Source organism: Barbus barbus, assembly GCF_936440315.1.
Source record: "Barbus barbus genome assembly, chromosome: 5".
Lineage (NCBI taxonomy): Eukaryota > Metazoa > Chordata > Actinopteri > Cypriniformes > Cyprinidae > Barbus > Barbus barbus.
The window spans coordinates 26,197,220-26,219,891 of NC_136733.1; the positions used below are offsets into that span (position 1 = coordinate 26,197,220).

Below are 22,672 nucleotides of genomic sequence, written 5' to 3' on the forward strand. Positions count from 1 at the left end.
AAAGCTGCGTCTCCACCAGAGGTCATGGGTCTTCCAGCAGGACAATGACCCGAAACGCGCTTCAAAAAGCACTCCGAATTGGTTACGAACAAAGCGCTGGAGAGTTCTGAAATGTCCAGCAATGAGTCCAGATCTGAATCCCATAGAACACCTGTGGAGAGATCTCAAAACAGCAGTTGGGAGAAGGCATCCTTAAAATCTGAATGACCTGGAGCAGTTTGCAAAAGAAGAGTGATCCAAAATTCCAGTAGAGAAGTGTTAGAAACTCGTTCATGGTTACAGGAAGCGACTGATTTCAGTTATTTTTTCCAAAGGGGCTGCTACCAAATATTAAATTAAAGGTGCCAATAATTTTGTCCAGTGCATGTTTTGGGTTCTGTGTGGAATTGTATCTGATTTGACTTTTCTTCTGTTTTTTTTGTGTTCCAATGCAAAAAATAAAAAAATAAACATGGAAGTACCAAAACATTTGCAACTGCAACAATTTTCTGAGAGAAGGGTTGCATTTTCTGACAGAATTGCAAGGGTGCCGATATTTTTGGCCATGACTGTATGTGCTATTTCAATACTAATTGGTGCTAAATTTATCCACTTTTTTTGTTTACTTTTAAGTGTACTTTAAGTGTAACAGTAGTAAATGTTGAGTACATCAAATATGTTTCTTCAGGTTTGCAACTAGTACAGTTTACTACTGTATAGCTGATTTTTAGTTTATTTGAGTACATTTTGAAGAATAGGGCCTACTCTCAGTAAACTGCTAGTTAATTCATTTTACACTGCAAGTATGCTTGTAAGTTTTTATTAACATCATAAATATAGTTTAGGATTTATATATCATTTTTGCAATGTGAATCTTCTAGTACAGGAGTAGTGTAAACACAAATCTCATGCATGATATGCATGAACAGGTGACCTGTAATGATGCCTATTTGTTATCAGTCATTGAGAAAACAACTGTGAAATCAAAAAGTTATGCACCTGTACTGGCTTGAAGATATAATATTCCTAATAAGACCCCGCACCCCACCTCTGCTGCCATACTCGGGTTACAGGGTGGTAGGTGGGGGGGCTTTTACAAACAGGCTTGCTGCTCAGAAAGGATTTAACAGACCATGATGCACTTGGGGCCCTGCTCTGTTTATTCTGGATGATGAAAAGAAACTGGGGGGAAAAGCTCTAAGTAAATGGAACACACACATGACATTTATTTTGGTCAACTACTCGGCTGCCTGTAGTTCATAAACGTGCAGCCGGATGAGAGGCCTTTGTTACAGTTCCTTAGTGAATGCGGGACAGGGGCCATAATGCTGTCAAAGTTGATCTGGGGCTCGTGTCAAGTAGCATACAAAATATCTACAATCTACTTCTATATGCTCAAACAATAAAAAAAGGTTTAGTTAATTATGTTTGCTCTTTAAACAAATGCACCCAAACAAATTTGCACATCGACTCCTACAGGTGCAAAAAAAAAAAAAAAAAAATATTAAATGTAGCCTGAATATGTCAAACCACCAAAATGCATAACTTGATCAGCTACGTGACCACTCAAGTAAATTCTTGTCAAAACAATGTCGGGTATCAGCGAGCAGAAGTGTTAAAAAATATGACCAGCCTGTTTGAGTACATCTCAGGAATAACTTCATTGGCTATCTATTTAAAGAATGCAATCCACAGGGTCTTCCAAGTTTTTTTTGCGCACCCATTCCTCAACACATATGGATGACGTTACCTAGCAAGTATATGCTAACATGTCACTGCGCATCAACATTCAGGGCTGTGTTGAATTAGAAAAACAATGGTTGGAATAGCAGTACCATGAGCAAGTATAATAATGCAAACAGAATGCTCTGTCAGTGATGGACAGCGATATGAGGGTAATTGTGTATGTTCTTATTATGTAAAATGTAATGGGAAGAAATTTGGAACACTTCAGGGTGAAACTCAAGCCAAACTGATCTCATTGTTCACTGCAGACTAATGTCCTAGCACAAGTATTTTAGATTAGTTCTGCATCGTTTAGCGGACGACTGTAAAATGGACAGTTAAATTTTACAGCAACACATATAGGCCTGAAAGTTTTGACTTGTCCATCATCTAAGGTCTTATCCTATCGTTGTTTCATATATTTACACACAATAAAATGAGAAATGTTGCCTTTGCAACCAACCAAAAAAAGTACGACAACTGACACACTGCAGTAAGTCTTTATTTCACAAATGCAAGCAAACTATTATAGAATTCACACTAGGTTTCCATTAGTTTAGTACTTACGGTGAAAAGATACTCACAGCTGTGTACTATTTGGATTCAATAAGAGTGTCAAACAGATGTCTCAATAACATTTTTACATAGCTAATTGGAAAGTATACATTTATTCATTTGCCAGATGCCACATGCACATGAAAAAGTTTCTAAGAAAACATAAATTATGTCCAGCTAAATTTCTCACACTGGATTCTTACATCTGGCTTACTTTTAATATTCACAAATTTCTGGCAGTGGCATGCATGGTAAGGACAGAGGAGGAGCTTGTATCTCAGCATCTAATTGTGTTTTCTCAATCTGCACAAGGTTGTCAGGACAGATTTACGTGCAAATTTAAAAAAAATAGCATGAAGTATTACTGCATAGTCAAAACACAAGATAGCATGTGCCTATTGAGCATAGATGGACTGCCAGAATTTAGGTTTTGAGGGAGAATGGTTTCTTTTGGCTTCAGCAGCCTAGACACACAGTCGCAAAGAAACCAAGCCCCCATTTTTATTGGACTATGATGAATGGCCCTTAGAGAACAAGCCTAAGTGCCCTTGAAATATGGTGTTGATGCACACAGAGGGTTTGGTTATTTACATTCAATTTAAGGGTGTTTCGGACATAAGGCATGACACTCAGCTGGTCAGCATCAGTTTAAAGACAGAGGTCACAATGTGTGTCAATGTGTGTTTATGCATTGGAGTGAGAAAGATAAATTCATTGTGGTGGGTTTGCTCTTCTGTACATTTCTGAAGCATCAAAAAAGTTCTTTTTGACTGTAAAGCTTTCTTAGATTGTGTGTGTTAATGAATACATGTGAGTTGGTCAACTTGAATTTGTGACCACAAAAGAGGGGAATCAAATGGACTAGCCTTGCGTCCACAGAAGTAATTAATCACAGTGAAGGATAATAAAAGAGATTATTTTCCAAAATGGAGTACAGATGGCTTTTATTCTTGATATATAGCTCCTGAGTGTAACTGTGTCAATAAGTAGGCGAGTTAAGCAGAAGAAAAGCACACATAACAACTTTATCATCACTGTCAAATAGTCCAAAAACAATGAAATGACAAGAGAATCTATAAGCCTTCAGGAGTTTTTAAAATCACAAATTTGCCGAATAGAGATTCAGTTCATCACTGTAAATTGAAAGGTTCCTAGCGCAAACTGACTCCAGAAGTGTACGTTACAGTTTAATAATGGTATCCAACCCCCGTCATGAAATTTATTAGCCCCGTCAAAAGTCCTTAGCTCAAACGTATGGTATTCCAGATGTTTTGAGTTTCAAAACCCAAAAAAATCCAAGTTGTTTTCACATGTAGTGTAGACTTGTATAAGATTCATACAATGATTCATTAATTAAGACAACTGTGCTGACTTTCCTTCTCCAGCAATATGCATTTTGCAAAAGACGATTGAAGTTTTAGCAGCATTAGTAGTGCTGATCAAACATAAAGACAAAGACAAGCATAAAGAAGCCTTTTCCCATTCTCACACTGCAATAATATGGTGCAGGTTGTCTTTGTTTTCACCCCCTCCGTGTTCAAATAAACTCCAATATGAAGGAGGAATGTAACCTATACCTCTCTGTTGCTGATGCCCACAATGGAACTCTTAGAGGAATTGCATAGTGGTGAAAGTGCAGGAGCAGCATATATTTGAGAGCTGGGAACCCACTTCATCTTCGGTGTGAGCGAGGGACCGCTGCTGGGTCATGGGGGCCGAGGCCCCAATGTAAACACAGGTGTTGAGGAGGCAAGTAAAAGGGGTTACCGGGTAACCGTTACCCCAATCCAGTAGCTAGGGAAACAGCAAAAGTCACGCTTGGAGAGTGAAAACTACCCCCACACAAACGATGCCAAATGGAACATTCCCCATCAATCTGACATGACACTTTATTAGGCCTCATTTGAGAGAATTAATGTGGCCTCTGCCTTCACACAGCAACTGCTGTAGCTAGTGATCAGGTGCAGCAAGACATGAAACTTGGGTGTTTCTGAATAATTTGGATGCTGTTTATCATTCATCTTCTTACATTTGCAGAGTTTGTCTTGGCTTTTGTGAGCCAAGACAAGCTTTAATGAGATCTATAATTGAGGAAAAACCAGTTCTTCACATTTTTTCAGAATTTAGAAAACATAACCCAAAAGAGAAAAGTAAGCTAGATGTATTTATTGGCACAGAGAGTGTTAAACATTGTAATTTGTTTATTTATTTCCTTATTGAAAATGTTTAACCTTGAAAAAAATCTAAATGAACAACAACAATACTTTGTATGTCTTGGAGAGATTGATTCAAACATGGCCACTGATGTGCAGTTCGTTCTTGGACATATCTTTCTCTGTTTCCCTCTCGCTCTTGCATGAAAGCACAAGGTAAACAATATTCATAGGGAGCTGCTTGCTTTGGACAGATGACCACTGGCATGAGTGGGCCCAAGTTCCTAATAAGTGTTCCTAACTCAAGCAGATTGGAAAAAACATCAATCTTTTCCCCTTTCAAGTCCTTTCTATGAAACATGGCTGAAAGCTTACATTCCACTGCACAACAACAATGCGACTCAAATATAAGAAATTAGGAACTAAATTGATGAATATGGCAGCAAGATATTAGCTTGCCCTTCAGCTTACTGCATCAGTTTCCACGTTCTATCAATAAAAAAAAAATGTGCTTACCATGCTCATACACTATTAAAGACCTCTGGGACTATGGCCGGCCAGAAAAATAAGAAGCTTTTTATCAACCACAGGACACAAAGTGTTCCCGGTGGCGTTCTCTCAGCTATGCATTGACCAACACTACGAATAATGATTTATCTTCTAGCTGCTCACAAGCTTAATTTTACTATCTGTTTGTACAGCTGAAAGGAGAGGTAGGCTTTAACGCTATAATGAAATAAATTCAATACTGAACATTGCCGTGAGCTCTAACTTCTGGCCATCCCATGCCAAATAAATTTGATCTGTGCCGATTTCTAATTATAATCAAGTGGCTGAAGTGTTGTCAAATAATTGTGATCATTACTGATGGAATGTCATCAAAAAACCTCACATTTTACAAACTCAGCAACTGGCCGAATTACCTTCAAATAGGATCCCTGACAATGATTAAGACATCGCTAAGAACAACAGATGTTGTGATGAGAATTCAGTCCTTCAGTTGCTTCAAATCTTTCTCAAATAAGAAGAAAAAAGAAACATTATATTCATACTGGCCTGGTAGATGGCAGCTTTCAATAGTACAGTGATTTCTAAAATTCAGCAGGTACAGTTCGTGAAATATTTTTCCTGAGGGCACTTGGAGAAAAAGAATCTTATGGAAAATATTATTTTAGGCTGTTAAACGTCAAGGGAAATTCCACCCAGCATGACAATTTACTTAACTCTTTTTTTAAAGAAATTCTGTGTCACCTCTGATTATATTGAGTCAAATGTATCAGTTGCACATACTGTACTCCATTTTACAGATTGTTAACCACTGATGTTTGTGGTAAATGAAACATGCAGTGTCATTAAATTATACTGAGGATATTTTTTTATTTGATTGGGGTTCTGTCAAAATGTTACATTTTAACCTGTGCTGTAAAGACACTGTAAAGTCTAAACATTCAACAATAAATTGATTCATTTGATTAGTTATAAACTCCTCATATGAATTTTATGGATTAATCTTTTGACCTGAAGCTGAACTGGCTTACTTAAGTAAAGTCCATTTTCTTATTAACATTAGCATGATGTTAGTAAAATATGTCCTTTGCATACAACTTTGATGTACAAAATGTAGGAAAAGTTATTTAAATATGGCTGTGCCGCATGGAATGAGTTGTTTCATCTCACTCTGACATTCAGCAGGATTCCTCCATCACAAGCACTGTGGTCCATTAGATTAATCTGCTTTGCACATGTTAGGCTTGTGGTTCTAACCTCATCAGTCTGCAAGACCTTCTAATCATACAGCAAGCTAAAGTGGCTATTAACCACAGACAGACTAAGAAAACATAAGGACTGTATCTTACAAAATGTTCTGACCAGTGGAATTGAGCTGTCTTCCTTATGTCTTTTGTTGCATTTTTTAATGGTCCAGTCTTTGTACTGCAGTTACAATTTCTGTTAGCCTCGCACTCGCCAAACCTAGCCAAGTTTCAAATATTAATGCTGTTTTATTTTGATCAATTCTTTCTAATGCACCATCATTTGGTTTTCAGTATAATGCAGAAGAGTAATTTCTCATCTCGTTCCACCACTAATTTGGGAGTGTTTTGGTAAATCCTCTACACATTAAAAGGTGGTTCTGTGCAATGTCTCTGCACTGACAAAGCTATTAGCATGCGTTCATCATAATACCTCCAGGTCACTGCAGAATCCATCATATACATCCGGCATTTGTGAGGAGGCCAAACTACAAAGCAGATGATTGTCTAGTATCTTTATGGCGAAAGGCTACATAATGTGAAAAACACTTCAACCTCTGCACTGGGATACTGGAAGCCACATCATGAAACATCACAGGCCTTAGAGCCTTAGGTAAAGGATGTAGGGAGAAAAGGTGAACTCATACGTACTTCCGCAAAGACACTAACCACGGTAACAGCTCATAATAAAAGCGTTTTTCAAAGAAGACCAGAGCCTGAGCAGCAAATGAGCCTTCTCGACTAAAAATGCCACTTGCATGTCAAACAGCACACGGAAAGGAAATGGTTAAAATTAGAACATAACAAAACAATGCTTTCATTAAGCACAAAATTGAGCCCAGTACACAAAGATTTATTTGATATTCCACTGTTGTTGATTATCCGGAAATATTTGGTGTGAATGTAACTGAGACAAATCGCATTATTCACTACTGGTATCAATATTAATCAGACACAAAGAAGACTAAATCATCAAATTCATGTGTCTCTATTTAGGATTGACCACACAGTCGTAACATGTGGTGGTGAGAATAATCACAAAAGTACAAACATTAGTGATTGCATGACCAAACCTGAGCCTGGTCATTTGGCAGTCACATCTGCTGTAATTCAGAGGGTAACAAATAAGCTATGTCATAATGCAACAAATGAGGAAATGTATGTTATTCATGTTAAATCCACAGCAACAAGCAAACATTTTATGGTTATATGGTTTTTGGATCCATGGTTTCTATTTTTACACCTGTCCACACAGAACACACTGCTGCTCATGTATATTAAATATCATACACGAATGAGGAGAGACTGACTGCAAACATTAAGATTTGGATATTATATAACAGATCCCTTAAGTTCGACAAGGAAAACCATGAAAAGCATTTGGCCTGGTGAAGGACAACCAAAGCCATAAAAATGTGCTTTTTTGTGCATGTCAGATTGTAACAAATTAATAAAGAATTAAAAAATGTAAAAGGTAACTAATACTATCCATGGTTCATTTCATTCTCACATAAAATTGGTAGGCTAGAGATGCCCAAACACTGTAAAAAACTAAAAAAAAGGTTGAGCCAACTTAAAATTTTAAGGCAACCAGCTTCAGCAGATTTTTTTTATTATTTTTGTAGGAGATTTTCAACTTTTTGTTGTATAAACTTAAAACAACAAGTTGAGAAAACTCAAAAATCTACTGAAGCTGGTTGCCTTAAAATTTTAAGTTGGCTCAACTTTTTTTGTTGTTTTTTTACAGTGAACTAGGGCCTGTGGTCAACATTGGCCCATGATGACCTTTTATTTTGCCCACCCTGGAAATAACACAAGAGGGCAGACAAAAATCGATGAAAAAAATTAAAAATGCAACTGGCCAAGTTGTGTTTTTGTTTTAGGCCTATATTTGCAAAATAAGTTAAATTGATTACAAAAAAATTAAATAATAAGATACATTTTAATACAATGCGGTTACTTTCAGCTTGCTGCCCTTAATCAAGTTGAATTTTTGACCCTTCACAGTAAAAAGTTTGGGCACCTCTGTGGTAGGCTATATCGTGAAACTTAAAAATAAACAGTAACCACAGAGACTCTTGAAATGAAAGGAAGTCCTTTGGTATAGATTGATTGTAACAGTGTTAGCCCAACAAAAAACTCTGTGTCAGTATATATTCATTTTGTTATTTTTACATTTTAAATGCTGTTTCTTAGTCCTAATCCACATCAGCACTGTTGATTCTGTGCAATGGTCTTTCCTGGTCTCAATCATTCAGAGCACAATTCAACACCAGCTTCGTAACAAGATCCACACTGTTAAAATGACTCCACATGCAACCAATTAATTTTTGAAAAACCTAGTTTCACTCAAAACAACATCCGTAGCATTTCCAAAAGGTTGCCTGCTTCAAGACAAGTAATAAGGATGTGAAAAAGTAAAGTGACAAGTCAGTGAAATAGAACATTATTTCCAGATTGAATAAAACCATTGCAAATCTCTTTAAAGGAAACTGAAACAAGATCTTGTTATTTATGACAAATCCCATTTCTTTTCAATGCGAACATGCTGAGCAAGGAAGCTGGCTTTTAATTCTGGTGAGTGAGAATATTTGCTCAGTTGATTTGAATATAAACCAAATTTCAGTTCATATAAGTTCAACTAACCTAAGTTTATATTTTGAAATGGATGGTGGGAACAAAAACCTATTCATGTCAAGAAACCTTTTATTTCTCCTTATAATATTGACTGTAGATATACTGCCATTAAAGGGGTCATATGATGCTTTTTTAAAGATCATTATTTTGTGTATTTGGTGTAAAAGAATATGTTGACATGCTTTAATGTTCAAAAAACACATTATTTTTGAAACACTGTACATTATTGTAGGTCCTCTATGCCCCGTCTACAAAGTCCCTCCTTCCGACAAGTGCAGTCTGCTCTGATTGGCCAACTGGCACAGTGCATTGTGATTGCAGCTGACTCCACTGTGATGTGACCCTGTCTCTCTCCCTCTCTCTCTTTCACACACACACACACACACACAATGCGCAAAACTCCGCATTTGAACAGTCAATAGCAAATACTTAAACTAATAACAAAACATACTTACAGTCTATAGAAGCGCCAGTTGTCATAGCAAAGTCAGAATTACATCCTCTCCTAGGTTCACGAAACGGTCGTCCATAAAATGCGTTGCTGTTCTATCTGCATCTACTTTCAGAAGGCCAAATAAAGTGCTTTTGCTTTCACAAAGAAACACACAGTGTCTCCCTGACATGGCTGCAACAACACTACTGCGGTTACTGAAACCATGCCTTCTTTCTTTGCGTGAACATTTGGGCGGCATTACACAAATATTTCCACATCGTGGAATGAGCCACAGTGTTTGAATGAGCCGTTTTAGGGGTTGTGGCAGAGTCTTAACTTTGATAAAGAATATCTCTTTGGTTTTGAGACTTTAGTCTTTGCAACTTCTTATCTATGCACAATCAGCTTGTAACACTCCAAAGAGAAAGGAAAACTTGAAATCGCATCATATGACCCCTTTAACAGTTCAATTATTTGTTGCTTTTCTGGACTCTTCGGTTGAGGGAGGTGGATGATCAGCTATGACAGATTACTGGCACACACACGGGTCAAATTCACCCTCAGTGAGCATTTTGTAGACTAAATTGCTGACACATCACTTTCACTTAATATATATATATATATATATGTATATATATATATATACAGTGGGTACGGAAAGTATTCAGACCCCATTTTAAATTTAAATTTTAGCCATTTGCTAAAATCATTTAAGTTCATTTTTTTCCCTCATTAATGTACACACAGCACCCCATATTGACAGAAAAACACAGAATTGTTGACATTTTTGCAGATTTATTAAAAAGTAAAAACTGAAATATCACATTGGATTGGATTGGATTCAATTTATTGACATTGCACATGTAGGTACAAGGCAACGAAATGCAATAGAGAAGAAGAATACAGCACAACATGAGGAAAGAAAGGAGAAAAAAATAATCCTCACAATATGCTCCTAAACGGGAGTACAGTGTGAGAACAGACAAAAACCTCAGCATAGAGCACAATCAATACAGGAACACACAACTTGCAGTAGGGTGAGAGTAATCCAGTTCAGACGAACAGCCATCCGGTCTGCAGCCATTACAGCGCCAACACAGACCCGTTTATCAGACTGACGGGAAGAAGCGGCAAAGGCGTTGGATGGGGGTAATGGGAGGTGAATGAATATCTGTATGTATGAGCGTATGAGTGTGTGTATGTGTAAGTTCGTGTGCCTAGAGATCCGCCGCGCTGGCACTCCAAACAAGTTGTCTCAGTCCGCAGATTTGTGGTGCGACATAGCAATTGCCATGGAAACGACCTTGGCCGGAACCCAAACGCTCGACAATCACAAGGTGTCTGTTGAAGGGGGAGGGAAGAAAGAGCATCTCCCTGCAGCATTCATCCGGGGAGTTAGATTCCAGAGCAACCTTGCCAAGCTGTCTGTTGTTTTGGGAAGCCGAAAAGAGATAAGATTGTTTGGTCTTTGGGCGAACAGCTGCCTTCTAATTTCACAGCTATTCTCATTGTCCATTCTGATCTCCTTGTCCATCAATTTTCCTTTCCAAACCCGAGAGCTTAGCCGTGATCGAATCCATATTGCGGTTAATAGTCTCTGTCTCATGCCCACTGCTTCAATCATGACGGGCAGCCTTGTGAGGTTTTGGACAGCTGTTCCCGTCTCCTGAATTCTCCGATAACTCAGGGCGCAGCCTAATCCAATCAGCAGAAACCCAGTTATCATGGTTCCGAATAGGTAGATGTCGTCAATGTCCTCCACGGAAAGAGCCGCCAGACACACGACCCGCCACCTCTCCCATGCGTCCATCGTGTTGCCAGCTGCGAAAGTCCCAGCAGGACACTTGGGTTCTCCCGATCCCAAACTTCTAGTCGAGAAGATGGTGTCAATTGCGTTAAGAGACCAGTTGATCAGATCCATAATTTCGGTTTTGTAGAATAGTGCAGAGAGAGTCTCTTAAGTGTTAGACAAGGACAAGACGAGAGAGCAAGCAAGGGAGATAAGGGTAGGGAAAGGAAGAAATTGCGACCGCCTTCGCTGAGAGCCAAACGAGAAAAAAAAAAACACTCTGTGACACTCATATATTTAACTCAGGTGCTGTCCATTTCTTCGGATCATCCTTGAGATGGTTCTACACCTTCATTTGAGTCCAGCTGTGTTTGATTATACTGACTGGACTTGATTAGGAAAGCCACACACCTGTCTATATAAGACCTTACAGCTCACAGTGCATGTCAGAGCAAATGAGAATCATGAGGTCAAAGGAACTGCCTGAAGAGCTCAGAGACAGAATTGTGGCAAGGCACAGATCTGGCCAAGGTTACAAAAAAAATTCTGCTGCACTTAAGGTTCCTAAGAGCACAGTGGCCTCCATAATCCTTAAATGGAAGATGTTTGGGACGACCAGAACCCTTCCTAGAGCTGGCCGTCCGGCCAAACTGAGCTATCGGGGGAGAAGAGCCTTGGTGAGAGAGGTAAAGAAGAACCCAAAGATCACTGTGGCTGAGCTCCAGAGATGCAGTCGGGAGATGGGAGAAAGTTGTAGAAAGTCAACCATCTCTGCAGCCCTCCACCAGTCGGGGCTTTATGGCAGAGTGGCCCGACGGAAGCCTCTCCTCAGTGCAAGACACATGAAAGCCCACATGGAGTTTGCTAAAAAACACCTGAAGATTCTCTGGTCTGATGAGAGCAAGATAGAACTTTTTGGCCTTAATTCTAAGCGGTATGTGTGGAGAAAACCAGGCACTGCTCATCACCTGTCCAATACAGTCCCAACAGTGAAGCATGGTGGTGGCAGCATCATGCTGTGGGGGTGTTTTTCAGCTGCAGGGACAGGGCGACTGGTTGCAATCGAGGGAAAGATGAATGCGGCCAAGTACAGGGATATCCTGGACGAAAACCTTCTCCAGAGTGCTCAGGATCTCAGACTGGGCCGAAGGTTTATCTTCCAACAAGACAATGACCCTAAGCACACAGCTAAAATAACGAAGGAGTGGCTTCACAACAACTCCATGACTGTTCTTGAATGGCCCAGCCAGAGCCCTGACTTAAACCCAATTGAGCATCTCTGGAGAGACCTAAAAATGGCTGTCCACCAACGTTTACCATCCAACCTGACAGAACTGGAGAGGATCTGCAAGGAGGAATGGCAGAGGATCCCCAAATCCAGGTGTGAAAAACTTGTTGCATCTTTCCCAAAAAGACTCATGGCTGTATTAGATCAAAAGGGTGCTTCTACGAAATACTGAGCAAAGGGTCTGAATACTTAGGACCATGTGATATTTCAGTTTTTCTTTTTTAATAAATCTGCAAAAATGTCAACAATTCTGTGTTTTTCTGTCAATATGGGGTGTTGTGTGTACATTAATGAGTAAAAAAAATGAACTTAAATTATTTTAGCAAATGGCTGCAATATAACAAAGAGAGAAAAATTTAAGGGGGTCTGAATACTTTCCGTACCCACTGTATATATATGTATATATATAAAGTGCATATCAGGTAGGTTGTTAAGTCTCTTGTACTACCACAAAGACAAAAGGGTTAGTCCTTTAGCAGAAGACAGACCCTAATAAACATCTGTTTTAAAGCAGGATGCCGGAAACAAATTTGAACTAAACGCAGTGTTGAACACTGCGTAGATCCAGAAAAGACAAATAGTTACAAACAAACCACCCTATTCACCCAAAAATATACAAAAAATTCTGTCATCATTTCACCCTCATGTCGTTGTAAAACTGTATGCATTTCTTTCTTTCTTGGAAGTATTTTGCACAAAATTAATAATAATAAAGACAACAACAACAACAAAAACACTGATATATTTTTTAATTATCTTCTGTTCCACATGAAAGAAGGTCATAAAGGTTTGGAATGACATGGCCATGAGGTTTTAAATTTTTGTGTAAATTATCCCTTCATTGTAGATCACTGGAAGAATGCTCAACCCTTGAATGATGTATGATATGTTTCAACAGTCTCAACTAATTTCTTTACATACACTGCTGTCCTTTGTAATCACTTCTAATTTAACCAAGACTTCCTTTTAGAGTGTGCTCATTTCAAGTCAAAACATGTCAACAAGTTATTAACATCATGATTAGAAAAAAAGAACAAAATTATTTGAAAACCAGCATACATCAAAGCATAAATTGTCTTTACATAGTGGTTTGTGGATACAATCGATCAATTCAAGCGCCTGGATAGAACAGAGAATAGAAAAGAGATCTGCTGGACAATTCCTCTGTATTAGATAACTGTCAGTCCTGGTTCCCCATGTCTTGTGTTTCCCTCCCTGTTGTGCCCTTATTTGGTGTTTCCTGCACCTGTCCCCATTCAGTTCTATTAGTCCCAGCTGTGTTTCATTAGCTCTTTATTAGTTTCCAGGTGTGTCTCCTTAGTTCCCTCGTTTAGTTCCTCGTTATCCTGTGTTTATTAGCCCAGTGTTTCCAGTGTCCTGTGTTTGGCGTTATATGTCATCCCAGAGTTCCCGTGTGTTTGTACTTTCGGTTGTCTTGATCAAAACCTTCACAGACGTTTACTCCTCGTGCCTTCAATCCCTTGCTCTCAGAGCAATGTGACAATATCACTGCTGCAAGCTATTCTTCCATTTAAAACCGAAGAAATACTATTACAAAATGATATACCATGGGAAAAAAGTGGTGTGGACATCCCCAACATAAAATGACACCTCTGCAAACAACTACAGTCATCGCCAAAATTATCGGCACCCTTGGTAAATATGATCAAAGGCTGTGAAAATTAATCTGCATTGTTAATCCCTTTGATCCAGCCAAGATATCCAGGACCCCCAGCAGAAATATAGGCCCACAGCATCAAAAATACAGCAGTACATTTCATTGTACACATGGGGTACTTATCCATGTGTTCACCAAACCCATCTTGAGTGTTTGCTGCTAAAAAGCTCATTTTTTTAAGTTTCATCTGGCTATAGAAGCCAGTCCCATTTGAAGAATTTTTCTTAAAACCCTCCCGAACAACATGTGATGTAGGGGCTGTTTGACAATTATTATTTTTTTTTCTGACCCTGAGACTATTTTCTGCAATTCTCAAGCTGTGGTCCTTGGAGAGTCTTTAGCCACTCAAACGCTCCTCCTCACCATGCATTAGGATGATATAGACACACGTCCTCTTCCAGGCAGATTCGTAACATTTTATGTTGATTGCAAATTCTTAATTATTGCCCTGATGGTGGAAATGGTAATTTTCACTGTTTTAGCTCTTTTTTCTTAAAACCACTTCACTAATTTGTGAAGCTCAATTATCTTTTGCTGCACATCAGAAATCTATTCTTTGGTTTTTCATTGTGATGGATGATTAAGGGAAGTTGGGCTTTGTTTTCCCTCCTATTTATATGTCTGTGAAACAGGAAGCCATGGCTGGATAATTTCATGTTCATAATCCCCCTGGAGTGCTCAAAATTGTGAATATGAATGGGAATATATTTCAAAGATATTTTACTCATAAGAATTTCTAGGGGTGCCAATAATTGTGTCCAACATGTATTTTAGAAAAACATTTATTTCATTATGATATTTCCCCCCATTTTTAACTATTATCCAATGCAAGGTTAGATTTTAATTTATTTATTTTTTTTAAATAAAAATTTAAAAGGATTAATGCAGATTAATTTTCACAGTCGCCTTTGATCATATTTACCAAGGGTGCCGATATTTTTGGCCATGACTGTACCGTCTTCGACTTGAATGTTTATCGCTGACTCGTGCAAATCTCAATATATAAAGCTTAGGTTTTGTTACAGTGTTCAAATGACATGCTGCTGGCTTCAGAGCAGTGTAATTATGTGTTTGAGTGACTAACACGTATGCAGCAACTTTCCAATTAGCTTCATTTAGCAGCTCATATACTGGGCCATTGTGGGACAGCCAGCATAGTCCAAGTTATCCTCCTGACCGTGCCCTGAAAAACAGGCCTGAAGGTTTTATTTCAGCCTATGTGAGCGAGGGATTAACACCGCCGTGCATATGTACAGTCTGTGTTCGCAGCAGGGTTTTACTTGGCTAGTGAGAGATGGCTCCAACCATCAATTTCGAAAGGGGTGAATTTGTGGAGAGTGGCATTTTTTCGAAGGAGTCAAACAATGGACAAAGAGCATGGCTGTGGTTGTGCTGGGGGTTTGGGGGGAGGGTTCGAGCTCGAGTCTCCGGAGCCTGTCATGAGCACGCGAGGTCAGGACATCTGCTGACATTTACTGCTGGGCCTGGGCCAGGCTGCAGGTTTCAGGGCTCCTGCCAGGGCCTCATATCAGGCCTGCGTAAAACCACCAGGCTCCCTCGTCTCTCTGAAACTCGCACCAGAATGCGCGGAACCTGCGTGACCTTTCGCTTTTTGATCCAGGCCTAGTGGTGCAGCATTTATGAGGACACTGTGAATTGTAAACTAGCTGAGAGGGCATGAGCTGGTTTTCGACATGGCCTCAACGCTAAACACCAGTACTACAGGAGAAATGAATTACGCGACTGCAGTGTTTTTTTTTTTTTTTTTTTTTGCACAATCCATATGCTCAGATCCGAGCCAAAGTCATGATGGCTCCCATTCTCTCTGTATGGACCTGATTTATAAGTGGAAAAAAGTAATGCTTTCACTCATCTGCTTAATTCACATTCATCTTAAAGAAGCCACAGATGCAGAGAAAAAGAGATGGTGATGGAGTCAGGCATTCAGACAATCCCTCGTCTACTTTTAATCACATAAAGAGAGTCTTAAGTTTACTGTTATCCATTATTTCAATGCAGTCATAAGTCATTGTGGAACCTTTTCACCACAATAGCCATCTTTCAGTCAACCATCTCTTTCATTCAAACTTTTCCCATTGCGTCAAGTATTGAGTTTCTCTGGGCGAAATCCCTTCATTTGTTCAATTGTGATTTGTTGGCAGGATACAACAATGCCTATCTGTCAAATGAAGCATGTTATGGACTAGCCTATAACGGGGCAACAAAAGGGCAACATCTGATTAGCATTCATAGCACAGTCTCCCTCGTCCTCTGGTATTTTATTACCACAGGTGCAGGAGCATTCATTGATCAGATGCACGCTACAGGCAAAGCATGTCTTAATTGAAAACATCTCTATTTATACACCTGCAGGCACTAAAGGTCTCCGAGAGCAAAAGGAGGCCTGAAAAGGCAGAGAGAAAGAGAGAAAGGAAGGCAGAGAGAGAGAAAGAGCACACTGGAAGATGGAAATTGAGAGGGAGTCAATAAAGAGGAGAGATTTAATGTTTGTTTTGTTGAGTTGAAGGTAATTGTAAATCAATCAAAGATTTTAAACTTTAAAGATTTCTACTGTCTGCTTCACTACCCATCCAAGATTTGGGCTTAGTAAGGTTTTTTTTTTTAAATGAATACTTTTATTTATTAAGCATGCATTAGATTGATCAAACGTGCATGATGTTCGTTTGCACTTTTTACTTATCTAGGGATCTTTAAATTATCCCAGTTTAAAATATTATGCAGCACAAACTGATAGAAATGCTTTTGAGCGCCAAATCAGCAGAAGAATTTCTGAAGTGACACTGATGACTGGAGTAATGGCTGCTGAAAATTCAGCTTTTTCATTGCAGGAATAAATTACATTTTAAATATAGGAAATAGAAAAGAGTAACTTTAAATTAATAGTTCACAATATTACTGTTTTCACTGTATTTTGATCAAATAAATACAGCTTGTTGAGCATAAAAGCCCCCAAATCGTACAGGAATTTTTCATTCTTTCAACAAGCTATTTAATGAATATATTGGTACCATATATATATATACGTCACGACGATATATATAGCTCACTCACATTTAACTACACAAGTCAAGTCCCTCCCCTTCATGCCCTTCAAGTGTGCAAAAAAAAAAAATGCCATTTGGTCTTTTATTACAAGTATTTGGCTTGTCTTCACAATCTCCAGAAGCAGTAAGGCTATGCATTGTGATCCTGGTCACTAATACAAGCTCAGTGATTAAGAATTATAGCAATACAGTATCTAAAAAAATAACAGTCCAGACTAACTCTTTCACAAAATTTTACAGGAGATTGTTCAGAATTTAAGTGAAGAAACTTCGCAGCATACAACTAAGCCTAGATTTGACAGGCATACTAACCTTCAGATAACCTGGTAACCTAGGAACAGTACTGACGTGATAGGGCCCTCGTGTGGAGAGAAAACCATATTTAGATCACACTTTGCTAGCATTAATTTAAGCAAGTAACCAAGAGCAACTTTTTACCTATTTGCTATGTGGAAACATTACTAAATACACTTAAATGGTCAAATGCATGTTATGTCAAAAACTATTTAAGAGAGCCCAAATCATTGAGGCCTGCAGTATAGACCTTCACTGGCTATTTGAGCTTTTTGGTTAAGAAAGACACACTAAAAGCATATTCATGGAGTTCATTGGCTTGAAGTGAACACAATAGTCTTTCAAAAGGCTGTATCAAATTATATGACTAAAGAGCTGTTTTCTTATTTAACTGCAATTTCAACTAAAATAGACTCTTTTCTTTTTTATTTGACATTATTTTACGTGAACTGAGACCCAGAACTTTGGTCCATTTTGACAAGCGCTGAACGCCACAAAGACACGTCTGCAGGTGGTTAGGCAGGGGAGCTGCCACTAGCAGCCCAAGAAAACACAAATATAGTTCTCCAAAAATGTTTCCTGAAGCCTCACCACAGCAACTATGCAATCCTCGTCCAAGTCAGAGTCCAAGTTTACAGCATCCCAAAAATTCCCACAAACATACATAAAGCTTTTGCCTCTCTCACAGTGAAGGGATGAAGGATCTGTGTTTAAGAAACACATGAGCCGTCAAGTGCATCAATAAAGAGCATTAACGTCTCTGGAAAGTCCTAAGTGGTTTCAGCCAACATTGCTCTAACAAGAGCCTGTTGTGTCCTTGGACCTTTAGATCCTATAATCTAAGATTATTTGCTACCATCTTACTGTCATTTGATGTCTTTGATATTTACAGTGAATGTGCATCAATAATTAATCTATTCTTTAAAGCCATTGTGCCTCATTTACGAAACATGAGCAGAATGAATCACTGTATAAACTGTTCGTAAAACCATTCGTACGTAGATTGCGACATTAAATTGAATGTGACAATTTACGTCAGAGTGGTTTAACAAACGATTTGCACAGAAATTCATTCTGCTCGTGTTTCATGAATGAAGCCTAAAGCATTTACTGGAAAATACATGTTCTCAAGGTCACATACTGGTGTGAAATTTGTCCCCTTTTCATGGTCTCAACACAAAAACCTTACTTCTTTTGGCTCCCTGAAGCAAGCCTGGAGGCCTCGGCAGCTGCTTTCCTTGTCTCAAATTAATCCTTCTCCAAACTGCTACCCTTGTGGCCCAGCTCCACTAGCTGGCGGGCCAGTTTCTGATCCTGGAGGAGCAATAACACAGATCTGCTGAGCTGGGGGTGGTTAAAATTGACTGAATAATATGAAAAAATCATGCAGTTCGACAATCTGCTGTGGCATTTCTGTACAAACAGGCCAGTGTATTTATGACACATTTGTGCTAGTTTTGTGCTCAAGTGCTATTTATATGAATCCTATTTTAGTATACATGCTATTTATATGACAAAATTACATGAGCTGCACTGACAGTTTCATGGTTGCCAGGATCAAGGATTTTTGCCACATGTCACTGCAACCTAGTTAAAAGTGGGTAGGATCATTTCCATATGATTTAGTGAGATTCCGTATGCCCTCAAAAGGAGGAGCTGCTTTCATGTGGCTACATGGCATTGAGTTTGTAGAGAGCTGCTGCCGAGGAAAAATCCAAAAAACTCAGACTCAAATGTCAAGATCCATTTGTGAAGGGTTAAACTCACTCTTAATATAAATACACTAAAAGTCAAACAGTGAAAAATATAAATGTCCAATAAAAATAGGTAAAATGTTTTTTCTCTGTAAGTAGACACTGAAACCATGTTAATGTTCCCCAATTATATTTTCTAACACATCATCAAAAAATCTGAGTCTAAATTACAATTGAAAAGAAATATTAAAAATAGATTATCTATTGAAACATATTATAATTTATTATATTATACTATACATATATTTTATACACTGTTCAAAAGTTTGGGTTTGGTAAGATGTGTTTTTTATAATAAATATAAATATTGTGAAATACAATATTAATACAATTAAAAAAAAACTCTTCTCTATTTCATATAATTTAAATGGTCATTATTCCTGTGATGGCAAAGCAGAATTTTCAGCAGTAATTACTCCAGGCTTCAATGGCACATCATCTTTTTTTTTTTTTTTTTAAATCAATGCTGTAAACAGCTGTGCTGCTGAATATTTTTGTGTAATTTTTGTTTTCAGGATTCTCAGATGATTTGAAAGTTCAAAAGAATTATTTGAAACAGAAATATTTTTTAACATTAAACTGACACATCAATTTAATGCATCTTTGCTGAATATAAAGTATTAAAAAATAAAAATTACAATTACACTTACTACCGAAAAACCATATAGTTAATTCTATTACCAAAAACTCCAGACAGCAGATTTGAATTTTGAATCAGAGCTCCAGCACTTTGTGTAAATGACTGAACGTGTAACCACTCAAGTCACACAACACCTTGCTCATTCCTGTAACAAGAAATGAGCCCCCACATATGAAACTAAACCAGAACGTATCTGAATATATCCCTAGAGTCCTCATTGCTTAAACCACACATTGGCATTTATAGACTGCTACAGACAATTCCTACAAGTCAAGTTTGAATGATTTATAAACCTCATCTTCCAAGCACTTTTAACAAATCCCAAGTAAATCAGATAGGATTTTTTTTTTACTTAAGTCTGTATAGGCAAAGTCACTTACAGTTTCCAAGGCTCTTACATTAAGTGTAACATATGTACAAAATTGCATTATTTGATGAATTAACTTACATCCAAATTTCTAAAACTGGGCTAAAAGAGACACTGTAATGCCTGATGCGGTCATTGAAGGTTGACTTATATCTTGCTTAAACTGACTGCATCAGACTTAGTTAAACGACAACATTATACTAATAAGATGATACCCCCTTACCATTGTAACGTTACATTTGAGAAAACTTTGCAGTTTATTGAAGCATGCAGGAAAGAAGTACCATGTCGCCATCTAACGTTAAACTGCAAACGTACACTTTCACAGGCCATACTTAAAAATGACTTTGTTACTCCATCTGTCTGCATATCGAAATGTGTGCTCAAGCTTAACAGCCAGACTTTTCACAATGACTAATAAAATACTGATGAAACAAAAGACAATAGTTCTCACAGTCTGTGTGAGATTCCCATCTCCACATGACACAGACGGTTTAACTTACAGAGTGACTTTTAATACTTCACCTCAAGGTCAAATAAATCCAGAGGTTTTATCTGAGAATCTAAGAAGTCCGCATAAGTGCGAAACTCTTCCACGGTTTCTCCCGCAAAGGCGCCGCAGTCGTCTTCCATCTTGTTTACCTTGAGTTATTCCCATGGTAACAGAGTAAACAGAGCTGTAGCAGGATAGTAGCAGTTATCGGTTGTAAACCAATCATGAACCAATAACTTCGTAAGCTCCGCCCATCCAAACAATCGCGGGAAAATTAGACGATCTCAAGTGACAACATAATTCTTCTCAGTGTAAGTTTGTTTGTCTGCAATGCTGTTTCTTAGAGCTCCAAAATAGTTATTTCAACTGTGCTAATATTACAAAGCAATACCAGGGTACTAATTGTGCTATGATGAGAGTAGCAGGAAGGTTGATTGGTATGCATCCAAAAGCAGTTTTAAACATAATTTGTGAATGTATGCTCACGTGATTTCCTAGTTGTATCATGTGGTCTGGCACAGTCTTGTCTTCTGGTACTAACATAGACCTACTCTGTGTAATTAATGATTTCTTGCAGTCTAAGCTTCCATGGCTTTATAATATAACATAATGTAATATAATATAATATAGTTTGAATTATATTATGATATTATTTTGATTAACCAAAATATTTTTTAAATAATCTTGCGTCATTGTTATGTCAGAATAATAGACAATGCGACTGATTCATTTTTAAAAGCATATATTAATTATTCACATTTTAAGAGTTCCTTTGTGTAATCTATTTTATTTTTATTTACTTATTTATTTATGTTGGCTGAAAAGCTTTTTCATTTGTCATTTAATAATATTTTGGGGGTATTGTTCCCCCCCCAAAATTTTTTTTGTTGTTTTCACAACATAAAATGCCTAATGATCAAATAAATACATTTATTTTAAAGGCTGTGTAAGACAAAATTAGCAATAAGCTGATTAACTTTTTGTCGATTTTGACTGCTATGAAAAATGGGGGCTGTTTTAGGTTTTGTGGAAATTTACTGCATTAAACATTACTGGATTTAGTGGAAATGCATTTATCGATTGGACTGGACAGTTCTGCTGAACCACAGTTTGGTGGTGTTATTTGTTGTCTCATTTAAAATGATTGAGAACATGGCAAACAGGTCTGCCAAGTCAGACCAAAATGTACCTGTGGTCTAATTATTCGTCCATAACCACTAGGTGGTAGAGCTCTCTTTAAACTTTTATTAAACAGTTCTCAATGTTCTCGAAGCATTTTGCCATCATTCTTGTTCCTATCTAAACTTGGTAAATTTTATTTTCGTTATAAGGATTTTGAATGGCAAAGATTGTATTCCCAGACAAAAGGCCTAGTCTTGCCTATGGATGTATGACTTGGCATATATCCAAGTAGTATTACGAAACCTTTAGGGCTATAGCACTGTTCAGCATTATGGCTTATGCAGACACCATTTGGTGTGGATGTCTTGACCCCTGTATTTCAACCTGTTTGATGAGACACTGTTGTAAACCATTTTCTGGTGGAATGTGTGACCTCCACCAAACCCTGACTTTACCCCTTGGATCAGCCCAACAGGGTAAGGGCACAAGCCAGCTGTTATGTCAATTGCAATGGGCAAGTCTTCAGACATAGACATCCACTACCACCATGCATGCACAATATGGATTTTGGCCACATTGATGATTCCAGGAGAATCTAATGCAGAATTAACAAAGTGTGCAATAATAGTTGTGGTTAAACATTTATGATCTTTTAAGGATTTCTGTTGTCTCCTAATATATTCCCATTGCAAATACAAAAGCGCAGCATTCCTATATTGCGGTAGTTTGTAAAATAGACAATAGCCTCAGAATAATTTTAGGAATTATACACAGGATGTTTTTAATGTCATTATAGTGAAAAGTTTATTAGAAATGAATAGTTGTGAAAAGTTTGGAAATGGATTATGAATGAATCACCTGTAAACACTAAAGATGAGTTCCACACCGTTTCAGTGTGCCCTGCTTGACAGTTATAGGGATATTTTGTGAAGGGTCATATCACGACTGT

At 38.0% G+C, this 22,672-nt stretch overlaps 1 pseudogene across 1 annotated transcript in view; it reads right to left on the bottom strand.

Annotated features, from left to right (window-relative positions):
- Window positions 1–20,741, bottom strand: part of LOC306870374 (cilia- and flagella-associated protein 299-like) — a 60,998-nt pseudogene extending 40,257 nt beyond the window's left edge. The window contains exons 1-2 of the transcript in view: window positions 20,634–20,741; window positions 18,537–18,661 (exon numbers count right to left, since the gene is read on the bottom strand). The product of the transcript in view is annotated as a cilia- and flagella-associated protein 299-like (transcript). The remainder of the gene's footprint in view (window positions 1–18,536; window positions 18,662–20,633) is intronic.
- Between the last annotated feature and the right edge of the window lie 1,931 nt (window positions 20,742–22,672).